Here is a 25,521-nt window from a genome sequence, read left to right as displayed (position 1 = left end):
TAAATCTCCTCTGCATCCTCTCTTCAATGTCCTTCCTATAAGGTGACCAGAACTGAACACAATACCCGAAGTGCAGCCTAACCAGATTCTTATAGAGCTGCAACATTACCTCATGGCTTTTGAACTTCATTTCCTAATTAACGAAGTCCAGCATACCATATGCCTTCTTAACCACCCCATCAACATGTGCAGCAACCTTGAAGGTTCTATGGACTTGGAAGCCAAGATCCCTCTGTTTCCACACTGCTAAGAATCTTGTCATTAACCGTGTACTGCACCTTCAAGTTTGACTTTCCAAAGTGCATTGTTTCATACTTATCTGGATTGAAATCTATCTGGCATATCTCTGCTCAACTCTGGATCCTGTCAATATCTTGTAACCTACAACAACCTTCTACACTATCCACATTGCCTCCAACCTTTGTGTCATCTGTAAACTTATTGACCCATTCCCTCAACTTCTTCATTCAAGTTATTTTTTTAAAAATCAGAGCAGGGATCCCAGAACAGATCCCTGTGGAACACCACTCGTCACTGGCCTCCTTTCCAAATATGGTCCATCGATGACAACCTTCTGCATTCTCAGGGCAAGACAATTCCAAATCCACAAAGCCATGTTTCCATGCCTCATGACTTCCTGGATGAGCCTACCAGGGGAACCTTATCAAAATTTATATAAAACAAGCCCACTGCCAAACTTTCATCAATTTCTTTTGACACCCCTTTGAAAATCTCAATTAGGCTCTTACACATGTCCCTTATGGACCCAATCTGACTATCCCTAATAAGAATGATTCTTCAAATGTTGATAAATCCTGTTTGTTCGGATCCTCTCCAATAGTTTGCCCACCACTGACAACACTGTGGAGATTGGCCTTTTAATAAAAAGCTACGTTCTTCATATCAACAGGGGTTATAGTCTGAATTTATGTGAAACGGTCTGTTGCTTGCCATTTTTCACTCTTCCTTGACAAGATATCCTCTCCAGCCAACCTTCCCTTTAACACCCTGTTGTGCTTTTGGTATAGAGCAAACCTATACATTAAACAAATAAATTATTTATTGGAGCTATTCAATCCACAAGAAAATCAATGCTGCCCAGCTATTCCATTGGAGTGATGAATATCTGATTACCAATTAACTTAAAACACAAACAAAAGGAGAAGGCAAGTCTGATGACTCATCAATATTTGTTCACTCACATGATAAGCTGCCAGAAACCTTTCATGCATTCACTTACTTTACACATGCACATTTAGGTTGCTTCTGGGCATCTTTAAGGTTGCCCCTAGCTTTGCAGAAACTGCCAAAATGTTTGGCCTGGATGTCAGCCTGAAGAAAACTGAGGTCCTCCATCAGCCAGCTTCCCACCATGACTATCAGCCGCCCCCACATCTCCATCGGGCACACAAAATTCAAAACGGTCAACCAGTTTACCTATCTCGGCTGCACCATTTCATCGGATGCAAGGATCGACAACGAGATAGACAACAGACTCGCCAAGGCAAATAGCGCCTTTGGAAGACTACACAAAAGAGTCTGGAAAACAACCAACTGAAAAACCTCACAAAGATTAGCGTATACAGAGCCGTTGTCATACCCACACTCCTGTTCGGCACCGAATCATGGGTCCTCTACCGGCATCACCTACGGCTCCTAGAACGCTTCCACCAGCTCTGTCTCCGCTCCATCCTCAACATTCATTGGAGCGACTTCAACCCTAACATCGAAGTACTCGAGATGGCAGAGGCCGACAGCATCGAATCCACGCTGCTGAAGATCCAACTGCGCTGGGTAGGTCACGTCTCCAGAATGGAGGACCATTGCCTTCCCAAGATCGTGTTATATGGTGAGCTCTCCACTGGCCACCGTGACAGAGGTGCACCAAAGAAGAGGTACAAGGACTGCCTAAAGAAATCTCTTGGTGCCTGCCACATTGACCACTGCCAATGGGCTGATATCGCCTCAAACCGTGCATCTTGGCGCCTCACAGTTTGGCGGGCAGCAACCTCCTTTGAAGAAGACCGCAGAGCCCACCTCAACTGACAAAAGGCAAAGGAGGAAAAACCCAACACCCAACTCCAACCAACCAATTTTCCCTTGCAATCGCTGCAACCTTGTCTGCCTGTCCCGCATTGGACTGGTCAGCCACAAACGAGCCTACAGCTGACCTGGACATTACTCCTCCATAAATCTTCGTCCGCGAAGCCAAGCCAAAGAAAGAAGAAGCTTTGCTCATCTATCAATTACTCCGGCTTGTGCTTTTCTTTTGGGAGAAAAATGAGTAGTCAAAATTGCTCTACTTTAACAGTTATTCAAGTAATTGACAAAAGGTGTTTCCACCAACAGTAGAATGCTGGTAAGTTGCAAGGCAACTCAGGAGTTATGAAAATGTATTTTTTTTAAAAAACACTATTGTCCTGAATTTTACAGGAGAGCTTTGTCTGAAAAGGTAGCTATCATAATTTTGATCAGTGTTCAAATGGAATGGCATAAATGTATAAAAGAAAACTGACAAGGCTATAGATAAAGAGCAGAGATAGGGGATGAACAGAATAATTATTTTGGGAAAGAAGTCACAAGTGCATTCTGTGATAGAATTTAATCTGATGGGATGGAATAAAACAGAAGTGGCCAAATCACCTCCTGGTGTAAATGTCTGAATTTTTATTCTCTCTATTTTGCCATCAAGGGAGACAGATTTATAGGGTACCACAGTTGCTGAAGCCTTGAAGCTGCAGTGATCCAGATTCAATCCTGACCTCTGGAAATGTCTATATGGAGTTTTCACGTTCTTCCTATGATTGCACAGATTTCCTAGGGGTACTCAGATTTCCTTTTGCATTCCAAGGGTATATCTTTCTCTCGTCAGTGACTAAGGTCTTAATGAAATAATCAATTGCACAATCTACACCCATCCTCTGATGGCATGTATATTTTTTTTAATGGTGTGAGTGCATGATCTTCCCTCTGCTCATTTCATTTTATTGAAACTAGAGTGAGCATTTAATAGGCTACTCCAGAACTGGCCTTGGGAATATAATGGTAAACTCAGCACCAAACATGTCAGATCCTGCAGGGTGTTCAATCCTTCTGCAACACAGTTGGCAGGAAGAAGTTAGTGTACACCAGAAGGATGACAACTTCAAGCCTAAACCTTCATAAATCCTGTTTGTTAGGATCCTCTCCAATAGTTTTCCCACCACAGACAATACAACACTGTGGAGATCGGCCTTTTATTAAAAAGGTATGTTCTTAATATCAACAAGGATTTTAGTCTGAATTTATGTGGCACTGTCTGTTGCTTGTCATTTTTCACTCCTGTATTTCCCTCCGTATTTCTGTGCTAGTAAGCAACAAAGAGGAGTGAAGTAAAACACAAAAGTCTACAGGCACCATAGTTGAGGTAAAAAAACAATGCTGGTGAAACTCAGCTGGTCAAAGTGTACTTTATGTAGCAAGGAAAAAGATGCATAACCAACATTTCCAGCTTGAGTCCTTTGTACCTTGATTTGAACAGCTGAGTTTCTCCAGCATTGTGTTTTTAACCAAAAGGAGTAAATTAATATTATTAGATGATCCAATATATTATTGGGTTAATCCTTATCAAAAGAAGCTTCTTCAGAATTTTGCTTACAATAATGAACAGCTGCCAGCATACGAGTTTCTAATTCACTCAGATCCTGCCGACCCGTGGCTTATATTATCAAGCTCATTGATTGAATTACAGCCTTGTAACAGACTGCACTTTACTTATTAGCATACATTTACTTTTCACTTATTCGAACGACCAGCCTGCTCAGCAGAAGAAAGGCTGTTCACTTCCATAAAATGAACATAACTTTATTTTCACTCATGCTGATCCACAAGATAAGATTTAGATTTAAATGACTTATTTTCTCCCTGCCTTCCTACCAATATGCTTTGTCACCCATTCCAAATGTTCTTCTGTTCCAGATGAACCTAGAGTGAATGTTAGGAGGCTGTTCACCATAGACGTTATCTTGAACCCAATCTTCTTCCAACAAATTCCCTTTTCAAAAACTAATTCTCAATTGATAATCATGTTAGAAAATTCTTCCATAGTTTCACGTTCTCAATGCTTGCGTCTTCTTAGGAATCAACCTTGGAAATTGAAGTTCCACTGAGGATAATTGGAAGCAATTTGGAGAAGCAGGTATCAATTAAGATGCATCACCACATTGCACATTTAGTGCAGCAGCAAAATGATAGAGGCAAGAGCAGACCATTCATGCCTTTGTACCTGATTTCCCATCCAATAGGATCAATGTCACTTTATTGCGCTCATTTTATATACCCTGATTTCTTTAATAATTAAACCAAACAGATTTAATAACAGGATGGAGATCAAGAATCTGGTTGGGTGGTGCCAGAACAACCTCTTGCTCTCTACTGTAAGAAGCTATATTGAGGGTTTTTGGAGGGGCAGGCTGAGGGACCACACACTTATTGATGTGGTGGAGAGGGCTAGTACTTTCATGTTCCAGCAAGCCCATATTTGAAGGACCCATCCTGGAATCAGCACATTGAAGCAACACCTCTACTTTCTGAGGAGCTATGGCATGTCATTGGCTACTCTATCAAAACTCTTCAGGCATAATGACAGGTTGCATCACAGCAGGAATACAGGAGGTGACAGAAGGTAGCAAGCATAGCCAGGTCCATCACAGGCTCTGACCTCCCATCCATTGCAGACATCTGTGTGAGGTGCAGCCTCAAGAAGGCAGCCAACATCATAAAGGACCTTCATCACTCTGGCAACATTTTCTCATTGCTACCTTTGAGAAGAAGGTACAGAATCCTGAAGACAAAAACAGTTTTTCAAGTTTCCTTTCATTGTCATGTAATAATACATGAAAAAATGCAACATAGATAATATAATTTTTGTCTGCTATAAGGAAGAGTTACCATTGACTCTGATGGTGCCCCTTCATGTATGTGAGAGAAACAAAAAAGATTTCTAGAGTCACTGAATGTCCATGGATTAGACTTCACCATTCCCACAGCCTCTGCAACTGAGCAGACCCCCGTTCAATCCATCGACAAACTGAGCTCCATATCCAAACCTCTGACATGATCAGGATGCCTTCAGTGTCCAAGGCCCTTCAGGAGCCCTTCTTGCCTTCAGTACCCTCTCAAATCCCAGCTCTGATAACTGGTTCCCATGAGCCAGTTTCCAGCAGCCACAACCTGTACAGGCAAGTCGCCTGCTGCTTGTATGGATCCTTCAGCCACTGAGCCCCTCACTGGGGCCCTGCCACGATCACCATTCTATAAGGTCATCTCCTCGGCTTCTTTATGTGGGGGAGTAATCACAATTTCTTGTACATTGCACTGGATAATGCTCCCCCAGAATCTGCAACACCGCAGGCCATGCCATCTTTGGCACAAACTTTGCAGATGCAAGATTTTACTTACAAACACTGTTGGCTCCTTGAACAGGCCGTTAGAAGACTGTACGGAGTCATCCCAGTCTCGACTGGGCAGTTGAACCCTTCAGAGCAGTGCTGCGTCGTGGAACTCTGCTCTCCCAGGTTCACACCAACAGCAGTGCTGCCATCACGCCTGCTCTGGTAGCAGCAACTTTTTTTTCCTTGCCCCATTAAGTTTCTCCAGCAGATTTTGTTTTTGATATGAAAGGACAGGCCTTGTATTCACCATTCCCAAAACCAAGATTCTCTATCAATCTTACCCCATTACACCACACTACACCCCAACAACAAAGGTTCATGGAACCCAGGAAAGCATGAACCATCTCATTTCAGGAGCCATGTTTTGGCAATATGGTCTTCCTACACATTGGGGATGGATGTACTCGTGATAGAGGAGGAGTGAATGAAGATTCACCATATCGGTTTCTGGAATGGTAGATTCTGGTGCCTTTGTATGAAGAATGATTAAACAGACTGGCCCTTGTAGTGATACAACCACAGCACTGGGCCACATGCCCACCTGCCTAATGCCAGGGGTGGGGGCAGGAGAACCTCTGTACCTGCAGGAAGGCCACCTGAGAGGCTGACTCTACCTGGCTGGCTGTAAATCACCAACCTGCATATTGACTGGAGTTGGCCCCTCCTGGGCTAGTCACACATGGACCCATTGTAAGTAGTACTGGTGTCTTCTTCTTTGGCTTGGCTTCGCGGACGAAGATTTATGGAGGGGGTAAAAAGTCCACGTCAGCTGCAGGCTCGTTTGTGGCTGACAAGTCCGATGCAGGACAGGCAAACACGGTTGCAGCGGCTGCAGGGGAAAATTGGTTGGTTGGGGTTGGGTGTTGGGTTTTTCCTCCTTTGCCTTTTGTCAGTTGAGGTGGGCTCTGCGGTCTTCTTCAAAGGAGGTTGCTGCCCGCCAAACTGTGAGGCGCCAAGATGCACGGTTTGAGGCGATATCAGCCCACTGGCGGTGGTCAATGTGGCAGGCACCAAGAGATTTCTTTAGGCAGTCCTTGTACCTTTTCTTTGGTGCACCTCTGTCACGGTGGCCAGTGGAGAGCTCGCCATATAACACGATCTTGGGAAGGCGATGGTCCTCCATTCTGGAGACGTGACCCACCCAGCGCAGCTGGATCTTCAGCAGCGTGGACTCGATGCTGTTGACTTCTGCCATCTCGAGTACTTCGACGTTAGGGATGAAAGCGCTCCAATGGATGTTGAGGATGGAGCGGAGACAACGCTGGTGGAAGCGTTCTAGGAGCCGTAGGTGATGCCGGTAGAGGACCCATGATTCGGAGCCGAACAGGAGTGTGGGTATGACAACGGCTCTGTATATGCTTATCTTTGTGAGGTTTTTCAGTTGGTTGTTTTTCCAGACACTTTTGTGTAGTCTTCCAAAGGCGTTATTTGCCTTGGCGAGTCTGTTGTCTATCTCATTGTCGATCCTTGCATCTGATGAAATGGTGCAGCCGAGATAGGTCAACTGGTTGACCGTTTTGAGTTTTGTGTGCCCAATGGAGATGTGGGGGGGCTGGTACTCATGGTGGGGAGCTGGCTGATGGAGGACCTCAGTTTTCTTCAGGCCGACTTCCAGGCCAAACATTTTGGCAGTTTCAGCAAAGCAGGACGTCAAGCGCTGAAGAGCTGGCTCTGAATGAGCAACTAAAGCAGCATCGTCTGCAAAGAGTAGTTCACGGATAAGTTTCTCTTGTGTCTTGGTGTGAGCTTGCAGGCGCCTCAGATTGAAGAGGCTGCCATCCGTGCGGTACCGGATGTAAACAGCATCTTCATTGTTGAGGTCTTTCATGGCTTGGTTCAGCATCATGCTGAAGAAGATTGAAAAGAGGGTTGGTGCGAGAACACAGCCTTGCTTCATGCCATTGTTAATGGAGAAGGGTTCAGAGAGCTCATTGCTGTATCTGACCCGACCTTGTTGGTTTTCGTGCAGTTGGACAATCATGTTGAGGAACTTTGGGGGACATCCGATGCGCTCTAGTATTTGCCAAAGCCCTTTCCTGCTCACGGTGTCAAAGGCTTTGGTGAGGTCAACAAAGGTGATGTAGAGTCCTTTGTTTTGTTCTCTGCACTTTTCTTGGAGCTGTCTGAGGGCAAAGACCATGTCAGTAGTTCCTCTGTTTGCGCGAAAGCCGCACTGTGATTCTGGGAGAATATTCTCGGCGACACTAGGTATTATTCTATTTAGTAGAATCCTAGCGAAGATTTTGCCTGCAATGGAGAGCAGCGTGATTCCCCTGTAGTTTGAGCAGTCTGATTTCTCGCCTTTGTTTTTGTACAGAGTGATGATGGTGGCATCACGAAGGTGATGGTGTACTGGTGTACAACAGAGTTTAAGTGGATTAAAACCTGTAGTGCAGTCTTTTGTGTTTTGTGACTGCTTGCTGCACCACAGCACACCATACCCCTGCACTCAGTAGAGTACTGAAATGCATAAAAGGGGTTGGATAGAATAGATACCGTGATCAAATTTCCCCTGCATGGGTGCCTAAAACAGTGCATCTTCTTATACAAAGAGTCAGACATTTAGGAGAGAGGATTTCTTCCCCTCTCAGTGGGTCATCAATCTCTGGAAGCCTACACCCAAAACATCAGTGTGTTCGCAGGTATATTAAAGGCAGATCAATAGGTTGATAATGACTTTATTGTCAAATACACATGTACCCATGTACTACAATTCTTACTGCTGCAACCAAACAGGTACTTTTGTGTAAAATCTACTCCAATAGTATATATTAAACCATTTAATTACCAAGCATAGAAAGACAATCAAGATAAAAGATAGATAATAAATATTAAGACTTGGAGATATTGAAACTTCACTTTTTTCTTGCACTGAAACAGACAGGTCTTTTTGTGGTCCATGAGCAGTGAATGTTTAAGGCAGGCTGGATTTGATACCCTGATAGTCTTTGAATTATGCGTATCCACAGTCATGGAAATGGAGAGAGTGGAGCAGCAGGCAAAGCACACATCCTTGAGGTGCACCTGTGTTGATTATCAGTGAGGAGGAAGATGTGGTTACCGATTTGCACTGACTGGTCTTCCGATAAGGAAGTCAAAGATCCAGTTGCAGAGAGGGGTGCAGATGCCCAAGTTTGAAGCTTGTTGACCGGTACTGAAGGGATAATAGTGTTAAAAATTGAGTTGTAATCGAAGAAAATCAATCTGATTTATGTGTTGCTGTTGCCTAGGTGATCCAGGGCAGGGGGGATAGCCAGTTAGATTGCATCTGCTGTGGAACAATTGTGGTATATGAATTGCAGTGGGTCTATGTTTTTACTTGGGTATGTTAATACTGCCATGTAAAATAGGGTTAACTGGGCAATTTGCATGGTTAATGACCCAGTTACTTGGCAATTTGAAAAAGGTCCAATCAAGTTAACCTGGTCAGAACCCAAATGGACCACCTCAGAGGTGGTCAGGGAACCCAGTAAAATGTACCCAGGCGTCTTGCTCTAGCAGTTTGGAAAGGGAAATAACCGACCTGGTTACTCTGGTGATGTCAACACTTGCCCACTGGCATCACAGGGAAAACCCTGGCAGAAGTGGCTGCTGCAATCAGGGGGAGAGAGGGTCACTGCTGCGAGGGGGTGGAGAGTGGGGGGCCATGAATGCCAATCTGGTTTCCAATGATGGTTCAACAATCGCGGCAGCAGGATGTTGCTGGGGTGGGGGGGGTGTGATTAATAGGGTGGGTATCGACGGACAGTGGGGTGACTGACTGGGGGGCCGGAGAGAACTGACTACCAATAGTTCCCATGAGCGCGTGACACATCACTTACCGCATCATTGCAGGGGTGGGATCCCCCTTAAATTGCTGGCTTGGTGATTTAGTGGGTTGATCCCCCTGCAACTTAAAAGGTGCTTCCAGCACCTTTGCCTCAATAATCGCACGCAGGTCCCAGCAGGGTGACACAGGTGCTGCAATTTGAAAGGGGCTATTGAGGCAGCTCACTCTGCTCTTCTTGATGCCCTTGAGGCAGGTGAGAACTTCAGACTGCAGCAATGAGATTGAAAATTTCTGTGAACACTCCAGCTATTTGGTTAGCACAGATTTTTAGTACTCTCCCAGGCTCCTCATCAGGGCCTGAAGCATTGAGGGTTCACCCTCTTGAAAGATGTTCTGAGATAGGCCTCAGAGATGAATATCACATGGTCGCCAGCTTCTGCAAGGATTCCCTTTGGTACTGTTGAATTCCCTTTTTCAAATCAAGTACAAAAGGAATGAAGCATCACTGCCATTTATGATGTTAAGCTTTGCCTCATAGGATATAATAGCCTGCAAGCCCTGCCCTAGCTGGTGAGTAACAGCAATGTGATCTTAGTTATTCTCATTGGCTACAGTGGGACAGCAATGTCAATAGGCCTTTTTATAGTGGGATAAAAAGGCAAACGTAAAGGTAAATATTCTCCGCCTTCATGTCACTTAACTTACCTTTTTGAAAGCTCCAAGGATGGATTCACGAGGCAGACTCCAATCCACCTGTGGTGGTGGGGGGGGGGGGGGGGGGGGTGGGGGGGGGGCAAGAGTCAGAGGTGCACTCTCTCCACCTCCTCCCTAAAGGCAATGCCGCTAAAAGCAGCTGCGAAGGGGCGGGCTGATGTCGCGATGACGTAGTCAGCCCACGACCAAGATTCTTAAAATACTGTATGCTGTAATAAAACTAATTAAGTTGTGCAGGGGACTTCCTGAGCCCTAAGACTTCTTGAATAGATCTTCACTAGCATGTTTACCTGCTCTTTGGTCACCATTTCAGGTGTAGGCTGCTTTGGATGCCGTCATGGTGATGGGCAGAGTTACTGCACACTTGTCCTGGCTCCCTCAGCTCTGGAAGATGGCTCCAGGCGCTGCTGAGTTGAAAGCGTCGCTGGATCTGCCTTGTAAAGCCTCCCCCATAAAAAGTTAAGTTCAACATTTTTTTCTTTTCACTGAGCCCCCTTAAGGTGGCATTACACCATTAAAACATTTGGTGATATACCCAGTGCCAGATTCCCAGAAGATACACTATCCTAAGCTCTTAAGGGAGAACTTTATCAGGTGAATGGATAAAAGGGATTCAATGATATGCTGGAAACCTCCTTGAAGAAATGCAACAATTAAATGCATTCAAGATGAACTTGCAATCAACCTGTTTTATTAAGTCATTGAACTTCTGGTCCATAACTACTCAAAGTGGAGAAGTGTTTGGGATAACAATGAGCACCTTAGGTCTATACATGGAAATAGAACACCAGCCCTGGGCATGTCATGAGAGAACACTACCTCAAATACAGCTCCAGTATCAGCTCTTCCTGCTCTGCCTTTGGGAGTCCACAGCTCCCATAATAGCCACATCAACCACCTCAAAACCAACAAATCTGAAGTGAAATAAATCATTCTTTAACCCAAGGGAATGCCTGAGATGAAGGCAAGAGAAACCAAGTCCATACACTCCATTTTGGACGTGGTCTTTCCAGAACCAATGTAATTAGGGGCATCACATTCCTGTACTCAAATGATCTTACAATAAATGCAAACACACCATTTGCTTTCCTAATCGCTGCTGTGTTGCAACTCTCAGAAATCTGTGGGGATGACCCTTTAATCTTCAAATGAAGCTGAGCCTTATCCTCAGGCACCAGTAAAGCCAACTTTACAATGCTGCTGTTGCTCTGGTAATGTGAAGCTATCTTAGGGCCTGAAAAGCTGTTAGTTTGTATTGAATAGTTAGTTTCAGCATGTGGTGACTAGAAGTAGTGATAGGATTCATTTGCATTACCACAGAATAAAGCAAAAGGACCGGTGAATTGAATGATTCTGCCACAAATCTCATATCAAAGGCAGCTTTTCTCATCTCCATTATATCTCCTCCAGACTCCACCATTAGATTCTTATCACAATTGAAAAAGGTTGCTTTTTCAATGTAATTAAAGCTTGAGGAACCCTTTCACAAAGGATAACTGATAAACTTTAAAATCCCTTGGTAGAATTAAATAAATAGATAACATTTATTACTGACTGCTTCATGAAAACATATCCAAATTTAGAACTATGACAGAGGAGAGGGAATTAGTTCACTGTGGACACATATCAGTTTAATATGATGTCTGATGCCCCCTTGGAAGGTAAACGATTAAAAACTTGCTGGTTTCTGTTGCTAAAGTAAACATGAAGGAACTGGTTGGATTTTTAAGTGGATAGTTACATACAATCTGGTGCAGAAACAGCCAACATATTCATGAAATGTGGCATTTATAGGAATACCTATGATCATGGCAACCAGGACAAGAACCTCAAATGTAGAATATGAATACACATTGTATTTGCCAAGTTCTTTTTGCCCTGAGCCTTGCAAAGTCTTCATATATTTTATAAATTCCTGCAGTACTTATCAGGTAAATAAACTGATGAACTGCCAGAAATTTGCAGAAACTCCCAACAGTGATTATTTTGTGATTAATTTCATTAGCTGCAACATTTTAAAGAATGATTTATATTCTTTGAACTTGTGTTCTTTTGCAGTGTTTCATGTCCTTTCCTTGGCAACATTAATTAGAGATTGTTTACAATACATGAGCCAGATGAGCAATTGAAATAGATGAAAGTGGTAGATTTTGGGCAGTAGATCATTTAGGAGGTAGAACAGTGCATTTGCAGTCTTTGGCTTGGCTTCGCGGACGAAGATTTATGGAGGGGGTAAAAAGTCCATGTCAGCTGCAGGCTCGTTTGTGGCTGACAAGTCCGATGCGGGACAGGCAGACACGATTGCAGCGGTTGCAAGGGAAAATTTGTTGGTTGGGGTTGGGTGTTGGGTTTTTCCTCCTTTGCCTTTTGTCAGTGAGGTGGGCTCTGCGGTCTTCTTCAAAGGAGGTTGCTGCCCGCCAAACTGTGAGGCGCCAAGATGCACGGTTTGAGGCGTTATCAGCCCACTGGCGGTGGTCAATGTGGCAGGCACCAAGAGATTTCTTTAGGCAGTCCTTGTACCTTTTCTTTGGTGCACCTCTGTCACGGTGGCCAGTGGAGAGCTCGCCATATAACATGATCTTGGGAAGGCGATGGTCCTCCATTCTGGAGACGTGACCCATCCAGCGCAGCTGGATCTTCAGCAGCGTGGACTCGATGCTGTCGACCTCTGCCATCTCGAGTACTTCGACGTTAGGGGTGTAAGCGCTCCAATGGATGTTGAGGATGGAGCGGAGACAACACTGGTGGAAGCGTTCTAGGAGCCGTAGGTGGTGCCGGTAGAGGACCCATGATTCGGAGCCGAACAGGAGTGTGGGTATGACAACGGCTCTGTATACGCTTATCTTTGTGAGGTTTTTCAGTTGGTTGTTTTTCCAGACTCTTTTGTGTAGTCTTCCAAAGGCGCTATTTGCCTTGGCGAGTCTGTTGTCTATCTCATTGTCGATCCTTGCATCTGATGAAATGGTGCAGCCGAGATAGGTAAACTGGTTGACCGTTTTGAGTTTTGTGTGCCCGATGGAGATGTGCAGTACAGTGTTAAATATGGACAAAATAGTGTGTTATGCTCAATGTTAGCAAAACCAAAGAGATGATTGTGGCCTTCAAAAGGAAGTTAAGGGAACATTACCCAATCACTATCAGGTATGGAGGTGCCAAATCACAGGAGAAGAAAAAAAATTCCAGAGGGCTGTTAACTCTGCCTGCAACATCACAGGCATCAGACTTCATTGAAGACATCTACGCGAGGCGGAGTCTTTAAAAAAAAAGCAGCCTCTATCCTCAAAGATCCCCACCACCCAGGCCATGCCCTCTTCCCACTGGGAAGAGGTACAGGAGCCTAAAAATGAGCTTTCAGCGGCACAAGGACTGCTTCTTCCCTGCTGCCATCAGATTATTGAGTGATCAATGAACCAAAGACACTGCCTTACTTTTTGTGCATTTTTTGGGGGTATATATTATTGTTGTATGATCCATAATATGAATGTTTGCACCATGATTCTGCTGCAAAACACAGAATTTCATGACTTGTTCATGACAATAAATTTTGATTCTGATTAATTGGAAGTGGAGGGGCTGTGCTTTAGGTGAATAATGGAATCAAATTTGTAATCAGATCCAGGTTAGGAGGGAGGAAAAAAAAAATCAGATTAGAATGGAGTTAAACATGATTGAGGATCCCAAAAAAGACAAGGTGATGGTATCAGGGAATGGGAGCAAAGCAAAAGTAAATCATTTAAAAGAGATTTTTCCCCTGTAGATGGATACTAGCTCAACCCCCAGGAGTTAGTCGGATCCCTTTAAATTTTCTAAAGCCTGCCTTGCATAACTGTGAAGGCCTGTGTGCCAAATGTTCAACAAACTAAATGTGTTGTACTCTGTTGAATACTTAACTGTGATTTGGCAATAACAGGATTGTAATTTTACTGGTACATATTCAAACAAAAATGTATAAAAGCAACATTGATCATCACTACTAAATAAGTAAATTCCCTTAATACCATTCCAGGAGATGAAATGGTTCACATTGCACCATCTCATCCCAGGAAAATGGAAAGTGGTATCATGTTAATTTAACTACATTTGCCTTTTCATTCCCAATCGGAGATGATAAATGTGCTGTATGATTTATCATGATGTCAAGGGATAAATTTCAGAGGTAGAGAACAGCAGTCACGAGCAAATAGTCAGGTCTCCATTAATGAAACTAACGAGTCTTCAGGTAATCCTTCTCATGAGTACCTCTCACATGCTTCATCTGCAAGAGCTTCACTCTATCAGATCGATTGTTCTTGGCAGAGAATGGCCCTGTGGATCTAGATTTAATTTTATTACTTTCCTTCCACAACGACCATTGCAGAAAATGCACCTATAGAAACTTGGTGACTGTCAAATGTATGGACCATTCATTCGTAAAGCTGATTAAAGCTGTACTGCCTACATTCCACTATTTATCAAAAATTACTAATCAATGTAGCCAAAATATTTAATACTTATTTTTAGTTGGCCAAATTATCCGTGCCCTCGTTTTTGTACGAGGAGAACTGTCAATATGTATTTATTACCTCTTTTTTTTTTTTAATTCAGTTATGCCTCTTTTCATAGTTGTTTTTAATTTGTGTTTGCAACATGCCTGTTTAACTGCAGAATGGAGAAGATGGGTGTCTTTTAAAGAAATGGGAGAGTCCAGTATTAGAGGGCACAGTTTTGGAATAAAAGGATGCCTCTTTAGAACAAAGAGACATTTCTTCAACCAGAGGGTGATGAATCTTTGGAGGTTGATAATCACAAGGCTGATAAGACCAGAAGAAATAGGAACAGAATATGGCCATTCTGCCCATTGAGTCTTCTCTGCCATTCTATCATGACTGATTTACAATCATTTTCAATTCTATTCTCCTTCCCGATTCCTGAGATCCTTGAATACTCTCCTGATCAAGAATACTTCTCCCTCGGTCTTAAATATCTCCAACGGCCTCCACAGCCATAAAACCATAGAACATTACAGTACAGAAAAGAAGCCCCTCCACTCTTATGCTTTTATGGCTGCTCGTTCCATGACCCCACCACTCTGTGTGAAGAATTTCACAATAATGTCCCCCCTAAATTTCTCCCCTTTCATGCTCAACCTCTCCTCTAGTTTGTACCTCAGTGGAAAAAGCCTATTTGCATCAAAATTTTGTGACCCTCTATCAAGTCTTCCCTTATTCTTCTTTGTTCCAGGGAATGAAGTTCTAACCTGTTCACCTTTCCCTGTAACTCAGGTCCTGAAGTCCAGGCAACATCCAAGTAAATCTTCTCTACACTCTTTCAACTTCATTGCCATCTTTCGTCTAGTTTGATGACTAAAACTGCACACATTACTCCAAATTTGGCCTCACCAATTCTTATACAACTTTCTACTCCTACTCTCAATACTTTGATTTATGAAGGACAATGTGCCAAAAGCTCACCTAATGATTATCTGCCAGTGATGGGACTTTCAGAGAAATATGCATCCAGATTCCTAGATCCTGCTGTCCTTTTGCATCTTCAGTGCCATGCCATTTACCACGCCTGACCCATCTCAGTTTGGCCTTCCAAAATGCAACCCCTCACACTTGTCAGCATTAAATTCTGCCATTTTGTAGCCTATTTTTCCAGCTGGTCCAGATTCCTCTGCAGACTTTAAGCAGCTTTCTTCACTGTCAATTACACCTCCAATCTTTGTTTCATCTGCAAACTTACTGATCCAATTTTCCACATCATCTAGATCATTGAAATAGATTACAAACAATAATGGTCCCAGCACCGATCCTTGAGGCACAACACTAGACACAAGCCTTCAGTCAGAGACAATTATCCACTAGCACTCTGGCTTCTCCCACAAAGCCAATATTGAATCCAGTTTGCTATCTCACCATGAATAGTGAGAAACTGAACTTGTCAAACAACTTAAAAGTTCACATAACAACATACACAACCTTTCCTTCATCAAGTTTCCTGGTAACCTCCTTGCAAAACTCTATAAGGTTTGTCAAGCATGACCTAACTCTCACAAAGCCATGTTGACTCTCTCTAATCAGTCCCTGACTATCCAAATACTTGTACTTCCGAGCTCTTATAATGCCTTTCAATAACTTACTGGTCTATCATTTCTTGGATTATTTTTGGAGCCTTTTTTAACTATCAGAATATGAACTGGTCACTAATCCTCCAGTACTTCAACTGTGGCGAAGAATGTTTTAAATGCAACTGCCAGAGCCCCTGCAATTTCTGCACTAGCCTCTCTCAAGGTCTGAGGGGATACTTTGTCAGACCCTGGCTATGTATCCACCTTTATTCAGTGATTCTAGGTCCTATCTCATGGTTTTAGGTAGCAAGAATTTCAGTGTATATGTGCATCATGCAATGTATATGGCAGTAAACATAATAATATCACCATTGTGGTAGCTGATAGTACAAATGGAAGGTCTAAGGCTGCCCCATTAAAAAGTATCAAGGCAATTTGATCTCAGACAAGTTATTTCCCCAGACTGTGGCAGAGGACTGAAAAGAATCAGGCTAAAATTCTTGCTAAGCTCTTAATGGTGATAATCATAATACATTGTTGTGAAGATGTGCTCAATGTGAGTGCAAAACCACAACATAACAAACAACCCAAGAATAGTGATTTTTTTTGCTTTAAATAGCAATAAAACAAAGGTTTCAGAGGATTTTCAAATCAACATGTTCAGAGTTATCCACAGCTGAGAGGGAAATGTGCTATATGGGATCACAGAATTTTACATTGGGGATGGAGCCAAGTTGATTATTTCTCAATAGATTATCACTGCTCTGCATTGTCTTCTGTGTGCTCTGCGAGCAATGATTATGTATTCTCATTTAAAGAATTCTGGTGCCCTCTGCTCCAACAACATTATTCATAGCATGAGCTATTCTCTTTTTCAAAGCATTTTACTTTTCTCTTGCATGGGAATCATTTTAATTTTTATTGCATGGATTACAATGAAAATAAAAAAAATTTGCATTTATTGCAAGTCAGTGGAAAAGTAACTCTCCCCAGGTGCAAAATCTGCAACGAGCTTATTGCTATTTTGTCCAGTAATAATAATTGAAAACATTCCTTCTTCAAGGCACAATTTCTATGAGAGATTGCTTTTCATCAACTCTCCAATCCCAAACAGAAACCTGTTGTCAAGGCTGAAATCACCATCCTCAGCACCCATCTGTTGCCCCTCAACCATGTTTCAAATTGAGGTAGATTGTCCCTTCAGCTTTGCCAGCAGATTCAGCTACGGTTCAGGTTCCATACCCATGTCTTCTTCACCTTAAACTCCCACCCCATCACGTCTCTGCCTCAGTAACGTTGACTGTCTTTATTTCTGCTGCTTCTTAAAATCTCATCCAATTCCTTCATCATTTTAACACTCAACTGCCCCATGGTTCATGCTTCAACTCAGGCTGTTGGCTGCATATCTAGTACAGCTCAATGTTCCTGTTTATGCAATCCTCCTCCATGAATCATCAAATTTTTGAGCTTATTTAAAAACCATGATGGGCTTGGTCCTCTCAATCACAACAACCAACTCCTCAACGTCCATTTCACTTATTTTAGCATCTTTTTTTTTTAAATATCCTACGTTTGGAACTTAGACCTTCAGTCAATTAAACACAGAGGAATGCCATTTCTCCCTTAAATCCCCACAGAATCTTTTTTTTAATATCCTACGTTTGGAACTTAGACCTTCAGTCAATTAAACACAGAGGAATGCCATTTCTTCCTTAAATCCCCACAGAAGAATACCCTCTCAAGGCTATCCCATATTTCAATATGGCCAGCTGATTTGGCCTCAGCTCCTCTTTTTTTCATTGTGCTCAAATCCCTAATCTTTCAAAAATATTTATACTTCTACATTTCACTCTTCTAAATTTGAATTTCCTTCAAAACAAAATTGGTTACATTTCTGTTGCATCAAGTAACTTTGTTTTTGGTCAGGCACCCATTTTTTGTTTATATTTTCATGAAGACCCATGGAAAGTTAACATCAGTATAATGCCAATACTCACTATTTTCCGCACTTGCCCTTTCAAAATTCTTCATAATTTAAAGTATAATCAAATTTTATTTTGCCAGAGAAAAATTGACTCCATACCTCATTCTTTCCCTCCAATTATTCTTTCTTGTGGCCGTTATTATTGAGGTGAAACAATGCTATTCAAGTTCAAGCTGATTTGTCATGCGATTGAACCAATACAACTTGATAAAATTGCATTCCCTAGTCCACAGTGCAGAAGTGAAAAACACGTGTACAAACAATAAATATACACAGTACACATGTATATTTATTAAAATAAATATTCTTACTAAATAGTAGAGTCACAGAGTTGTTTTAGCAGTCATTCACCAGTCTCACTCTGTGGGAAGAAGCTGTTTCTCAGCCTAGTGATTCTGGCTCTAAACATTTATATATTTTTCCCCAACGGGATAGCTGGAAGATGCTGCATGCAGGATTGCATAGATCCTCCCTGATTTTGTTGGACCTATTTAAACAACAGTCCCGGATAATCCCATCAATAGTGGGGATTCTCTCTATCATTTTGTGGTTCTGTGGATTGACCTCCACTCTGATGCTCTACAACAACCATACCACTCAATGATGAGTCTTGATAGAGCTCCTGTAGAAAGTTGACATGCAGGTGGCTGGTAGCCATGCCCACCTCAGCCTAAGATAGTGCAGTTGCGGTTATGCCCCCTGACAAGTGAGGAGATGTTGTGTGTCCACGATAGATCATTTCTTAAGTGGACTCCAGGAAGTTTGGGTGTTCTCCACTCTTTCCATGACTAAGTGATCAATGTGTAGTGGAGAGTGGTCAGCCCTGGGCCTCCTGACATCCACATTTAATTTCTCATGTCCATGTTGAAACTCAGGTTATTATAATCACAGATTTTCATGAGATTCTCCCCCTCTTCTCTGTATTCAACATCATTATTGCTGATGAGGCCATCTACTGTCATGTCACCTGCAAGCTTGATGACTTTGTGGGAGTTGAATCTGGCATTGAAGATGTGGATCAATAGACTGAGCAGGAGTGAGATGAGCACATTGCCCTGAGGTGCGTCAGTTCTCAGCATGAAAGTGCTCGATGTTCTGCTGTCAACCCACTCAGACTCTGGTCTTTCCATTAGGAAGTCCAGAATCTAGATATAAAGAGGGGTGTAGAGTCCCAGTGAGGACAACCTCTTGACCAGCCTCTGAGGTGGACAATCTTATTTGTCTGCAGGCATTTCTAAACCTGCTGCTTAATATTGACAATGTTATGCTCTGCTTCTGAAATTTCATTCATCTAATTTTTTACTCTGAAGCACTCAAAGGGACACAGAGTGCACCAATTCTGGTATGAATTTTGTGGATTTTCAAGCCTCAATATGTCCTGAATGTGAAAAAGCAAGACTACAGCAATGTTGTAGGAACACTAATCTATATTTTTCCTCCCTACCTTATCCCTGAGCCCCAACCTCCAACCATTCATACAATACAAAATGTCAGAATTTGGACTTTTATCGTTCTTTGGCCAAATTCATACATTTACTATTCCATGTTGGGAAATGTCAACAAAGATCAGTGAAAGGGAAGACCATAGTCTTATCAGAACTGAACAAAATGTCTTGCTATCTTCATCCACATCTTGATGAAAGAATGTCAACTTCATAAAAAAGCCAAACCTTCTGACTCTTTTATCCATCTATTTTCTAACTTTCAATAACTTTCTGTATTCAGGCTCCTCATCCAGAAATGTTTTTAATGAGACCTTACTGTCATCAAGAAAATATTGTGGATCATGCCAAAGCTCTTTGGAAAGTTACATTCAATCCCAAAATTTATAATCATAAGTTGCATAATAAGGAGACAGGTTGAAGTGAGGTATATAGTTTTCCAATGGGGAGGGGGGGGAAGAAGGGGTGCAGAGAGGATGCTTCCTGTGGCAGAGGACCTTGCACATGAAAACCTTGATTTAAAAAAAGTTCAATTTTTTTTTTTTAAAACACAGACAAGACAGATGAATAAAAATGTTTTCCTCCAGAAGATATCAGTTTTTGGAGGTCTCTTCCCCAAAAAATGGTGGAAACCATTTTGGAATATTGTTGAGGTAGAGGAAGACATATCTAATAAGTGATGAGGAGTTACTGCAGGTAGAATATGCAAGTTGAGTTTATATTTGATCAGCCATGACTTACTAAGGAAATGAATGGCTCCTAATTCATATGTTCTTATGTTGCCCCATATAGTTCTTTATCTCAGTTTCAATGTGATTCTCTATTAAAAGCTCTTGCAGCACTCAAATATGCAGCTCTGATCTCAGCAATCAATCGTAATAGGGATATACTGCAATACAAGCGGTGACAGCAGTATGTTGTTACTTAAAATCTAAGTGATGGATGATTGCTCTTAGTTCAAAGGAACCAGGGCAGGTTAGTGAAAAACAGTGCCTGCAGGAGGGCTTGGATTCTTCCCACATTATTGCTAGACACCACAGGGAGAAGGTAACCAGGGGACATCTGAAATATGCAATACCAGAACAGTCCAAGAATGCTTACACTTTGGACAAACGTTCAAAGTGGGCAAAACCAATACATGCAAATGCCCATGTCCATTTGACCTGCTCCTGTGGGCAGATGTGAAGTAGATAAAATGTCCTAACTACATCTACAGAGTTTTGGGGAACCACCTGAATACAATGAGCAGAAAACAGATATTTTGAGACCTAGACTGATTCTAAGTTGACACAATTAAGAATTACGAAGACTGGCTGGTTTGGGTGTGCAGGAGCTCTCAGACCATAGTGAGCTTAAAAAAAAATGCAATTTCAATAGTATTATCTCAAGGGATTTAAGTTTTGTCAAACTTGGTTTTTCTGTGGTGAATAAAAACCTAAAAAGGCAAGTGTGAGTAGGACAGTTTGCAAAGCAATATAGACAGGTGACGAAGGGCAAAAATTTGTTAGGTTGAGCTAGAGTGTATGGATACAGCAGCCAAGCAGGGGAATGCTCCTGTTGTGGGATATGGGTTGCTAGGGAAGTCAGCAGTATCCCTGACAACTTCATCTGTGAGAAGTACATCCAGCTGCAGGTCCTGAAAAACAGTTAAGGAATTGGAACTGGAGTTGGATGAACTCCCGAGCATTCAGGAGGCAGAAGGGTGATTGATAGGAGTTATAGGGATTTCATCACACCTGTGAGGCAGGATGAAGATAAATAGGTAACAATGAGAAAAGGGAAAGGGAACATGGCAGGCAGTTCAGGGCACCCATGTTCCCCTGAATAACATGTAGACCATTTTGGATACTGTTGAGGGCCAACAACCTACCAGGCACAAGCCATGGCAATCAGGTGTCTGGCATGGAGTGTGGTCCTGTAGCTAAGAAGGGAAGGGAGGAGGAGTTGTAATGGTAGGGGATTCCATAGTTGGTGGGGCTGGGGGGGGGGGGTGGGGGGGGAACAGCTACATAAAAGGTTCAGTGGAGGAGATGGAGTATCCCGGATGGTATGTTGCCTCCCTGGTGCCAGGGTTAGAGATATCTCAGATCAAGTTCATAGCATTTTCAGGAGGGAGGGTGAGCAGCTGGATGTCATGATCATTGACGGACCAATGACACAGGTAGGAAGGGTGAGGAGGTCCTGAAAGGAGAGTTCAGGGAGTTATGTGCTTGGTTGAAGGAAAGGACCACCAGGATGGTATAGTAAGCTCAGGATTTCTACCCATGCCATATGCTGGTCATGTTAGCAATAGCAGGATAATGAAGCTTAACACATGGCTAAGGGCATGGTATAGGTGAGACAGCTTTAGGTTTCTAGATCATTGGGCTCTCTTCCAGAGAAGATTGGACCTGTTCCAACAGGACAGTTTGCATCTGAAATGGAGGGGGACAAATCCTCATGGGCAGGTTTGCTAGTGCTGCTCTGGCGGGTTTAGACAAGATTTACAAGGGAAAAAAGCCTGGGTGTTAGAGCAGATAGTGAGGTGGAGGATAAAGGTCATGCGAGGACTGCATGTACAGACAGAAATCAATGTTTTGTACATGATAGAAATGTTTTCAGGAGTATTTATTTCAATGCAAGGAGAATTGCCAGAACTGCAGATGATCTTAGGGTGGGGATTGACATTATTACTATTAGAATTGGTTACAGGAGGGACAGGACTGGCAGCTCAGTGTTCTGGGGTTCCTTTGTTTCAAAGGTGTTTGAGAGGAGGGATGAAAGGGGGAGGTGTGGCAATGCTAGTCAGGGAAAATATCACAGCTGTGCTAAGACAGGACAACCCAGAGGTCTCATCTACAGAGTACATATGGGTGGAGCTGAGAAACAGGGAAAATGTGACCACACTGATAGGGTTGTATTATAAACCACCCAATAGTCAGAGAATTGGAGGAGTAAATCTGAAGAGATAGTAGACTGATGTAAGAAATAGAAAGTTGCAATAATGGGAGTTTTAACTTTCCGCATATTTACTGGGACTCCCATACTGTAAAAGGGCTGAATGGCTTGCAGTTTGTCACGTGTGTTCAGAAAAGTTTTCTAAATCAAAATAGAGGTACCAATGAGAGAGGATGTAATACTTGATCTCCTATTAGGGAAACAGATAGATTAGGTAACAGAAATACATGTAGGTGAACATCTTCATAATGTCATTAGTTTCAAGTTAATTATGGATACAGATAGGTCTGGTTCTCAAGTTGAGTTTCTAAATTGGAGAAAGGACATTTTTGTGGAAATGAGAAAGGATCTTGGAAGAGTGGATTAGAACGTTATTTTCTGGCAAGGTTGAGTTCAGTAATTGGAAGGCCTTCAAAAGCAAATTTTGAAAGTGCAGAGCTTGCATGATCCTATCAGGATTAAAGGAAAGGTTAACAGGCATAGGGGTCTGATTAAGTAGGAGAGAGAGAGGTGTATAGCAGGTATAGGCAATAAGGTAAAAATGAGGTAATAGAAGAGTATAGAAAATGGAAGGACATACTTAAGGAAATCAGGAAGGCAAAAAGACAAGGTTGTTTCGGCAGATAATGTGAAGCTAAACACAAAATCTACATGTTAAGTGTAAAAGGATAGTCAGGGACAAAATTGGTCCCCAAGAAGATCAGAGTGGTTGACTATGTGTGGAACCTCATGAGATGAGGGAGATCTTAAAAAATTTTTTGCACCAGGCATTTACTCAGGAAACTGGCAGAGTGCATAAGGAAGGAAGGGAAACAAGCAGTAGTGGCATGGAACAGATAGAGATTAAAGAGGAGATGCTTGCTGCCTTACAATTAATAAAGGTAGATAAATCCCCTGGGCCTGTAGAAATTGCAGGGGCCCTTGCAGAAATATTTAATATGTCCTGAGTCACAGGTGAGGTGCCAATGGATTGGAGGGTAGCTCATGTTCCTCCATTGTTTAAAAAAAAGGCTCCAAAAGTAAACCAGAAAATTACAGGCTGGTGAGCCTGACATCAGTAGTAGGTAAATTAATGGAGGGTGTTCTGAGAGATTAGGTATACAAGGGCTGATTGAGGATAGTCAGCATGGCATTGTGCATAATAGGTTGTTTTTAATGAATCTTTGTTTGAGAAGGTTACCAAGAACTTAGGAAAGGCTGTGGATGTTGTCTATGTGAATTTTAGTAAAGCCTTTGACAAGGTCCCAGAAGGGAGGTTAGTTTAGGAAATTGGATCAGCAAGTTTGCTGCTAACACCAAGATTGGAGGCATTGTGGAGAGCAAGGAAGGCTTTCAAAGCTTGCAGAAGGATCTGGGCCAATTAGAAAAATGAACCAGAAAGTGGCAGATGGAATTTAATGCACACAAATGAAGTATTGCATTTTGGAAAAACAAACCAAGGTTGGACATACACAGTAAATGGTAGAGCACTGAGGAGTGCAGACAAACAAAGGGACCTGGGAATACAGATCTACAATTCCCTGAAAGTGGCATCACAGGAGTCAGGGTTGTGAAGAAAGCTTTTGGTACCTTGGCCTTCATAAATCAAAGTATTAAGTACAGGAGTTGGGATATTATGGTGAGATTGCACAAGACATTGGTGAGGCCCAATTTGGAGTATTGTGTGCATTTCTGGTTGCCAAACTTCAGGAAGGATATCAGTATGATTGAAAGACTGCAGAGAAGGTTTACTGGGGTGTTGCTGGGTCTTCAGGAGTTGAGTTACATGGAAAGATTGAACAGGTTAGGACTTTATTCCTTGGAGCATAGAAGAATGAGGGGAGATTTGATGGAGGTTTACAAAATTATGAGAGGTATAGACAGTAAATATAACTAGACTCTTTCCACTTAGATAAGGAGAGATAAATGCAAGAGGAAGTGGCTTTAGGGTGAAGGGGAAACATTACCGGGAACTTTTTCCACTCAGAGTGGTGGGAGTGTGGAATGAGCTACCATCTGACATGGTAAATACAGACTCACTTAAGTTTTAAGAATAACATGGGAAAATACATGGAGAAAAGAGGTCTGGAGAGTTAAGGAATGAATGCAGATCAGTGGGACTAGAGGAATGATGATTCAGCACAGACTGAAGGGCCAAATGGCCTGTGCTGCCATGTTCTATGGGGTAACATAGAGAACAGCAAAGTAGAATTTTGTTTAAGTGGATAGGTGTTATAGAGTGCTGCTCTACTGAAGGATCCCTGTGTCCTTGCTCAGATGCTATAAATACTTAGAAGGGCAAAGGGTATGTTGACATTTCAAAATTGGAAAGTTTTGCTATGATTGTACAAGGCTTTAGTAAGATGGCAACTGTAGTATGGCACACAGTATAGGTTATCTCAGTTAACGTTTCTCCTGGAAAATATCTTTCCTGCTCTAAAGTCAGGCAATTCCCGGGATGAATAGATACAAAGATTTGAGTAGGCCTCGACATTAAAATTTAAAAGAATGAGAGTTAATTTATTTTAAAATCCTGAGGGGGTTGACAGTGGAGTTAGGAACTAAATGAGTGATGTTGAGATGAAATTTTCACTTTGAGGAAATACAGTTAGATAATGACGAGGAAGAATTTCTACTCTGTGGGTCTCGCATGTGAATTTACTAACTCAGAGGTGGGCTATTAAGCCATTGAATGATTTAGGGGTGGAGAAAGACATTTTGTTGGATCAGTGGAGAATGTGTCCAAGATCAAAACTGCCATGGTCTACTGTGTCTTACGTTCTTGTGTGCTGAACAGAAAGTTATATTAACTTGGGCATATTATTTGTCAAGAGTAATGTCACCTGGAACCCATGATTAAATTACTGCACACTTCCAGAATATATTTTGTGTTCACTAATCCCATGTTAATCCTTGTTTTTTTTCCTCCATCAAAGTGGAAATGTTTACACCAGCTCCAATAGGAGAATGTACAGAGAGAGATCTCTGGATTGACTCACTGTGAGTTTACAGTAATGGAGATTAAAAATAAAGATGACATTTCAATTTTTAAACTGTCAGACAAATAGTCATCACTTAATAACTGCAGAATTATTTTGTCATGCATTTTCATGGAAGATTATGATAAAACTAATTTTTAATAGTTATAAAGAGGGTGGAAGCCTAGTAAAAGTTAGTGACTCTACAAATCATTTTACAATCTCTTAAATTTATAC

At 42.2% G+C, this 25,521-nt stretch overlaps 1 long non-coding RNA gene across 1 annotated transcript in view; it reads right to left on the bottom strand.

The window, feature by feature from the left end:
• LOC138760099 (uncharacterized) overlaps nucleotides 1-25,521 on the bottom strand; it is a 206,159-nt gene that overhangs the window by 72,640 nt on the left and 107,998 nt on the right. The window lies entirely within an intron of this gene.

Source organism: Narcine bancroftii, chromosome 4, assembly GCF_036971445.1.
Source record: "Narcine bancroftii isolate sNarBan1 chromosome 4, sNarBan1.hap1, whole genome shotgun sequence".
Lineage (NCBI taxonomy): Eukaryota > Metazoa > Chordata > Chondrichthyes > Torpediniformes > Narcinidae > Narcine > Narcine bancroftii.
The sequence above is the reverse complement of the archived record's forward strand: the minus strand, read 5'-3'. Positions and strand labels throughout refer to the sequence as shown.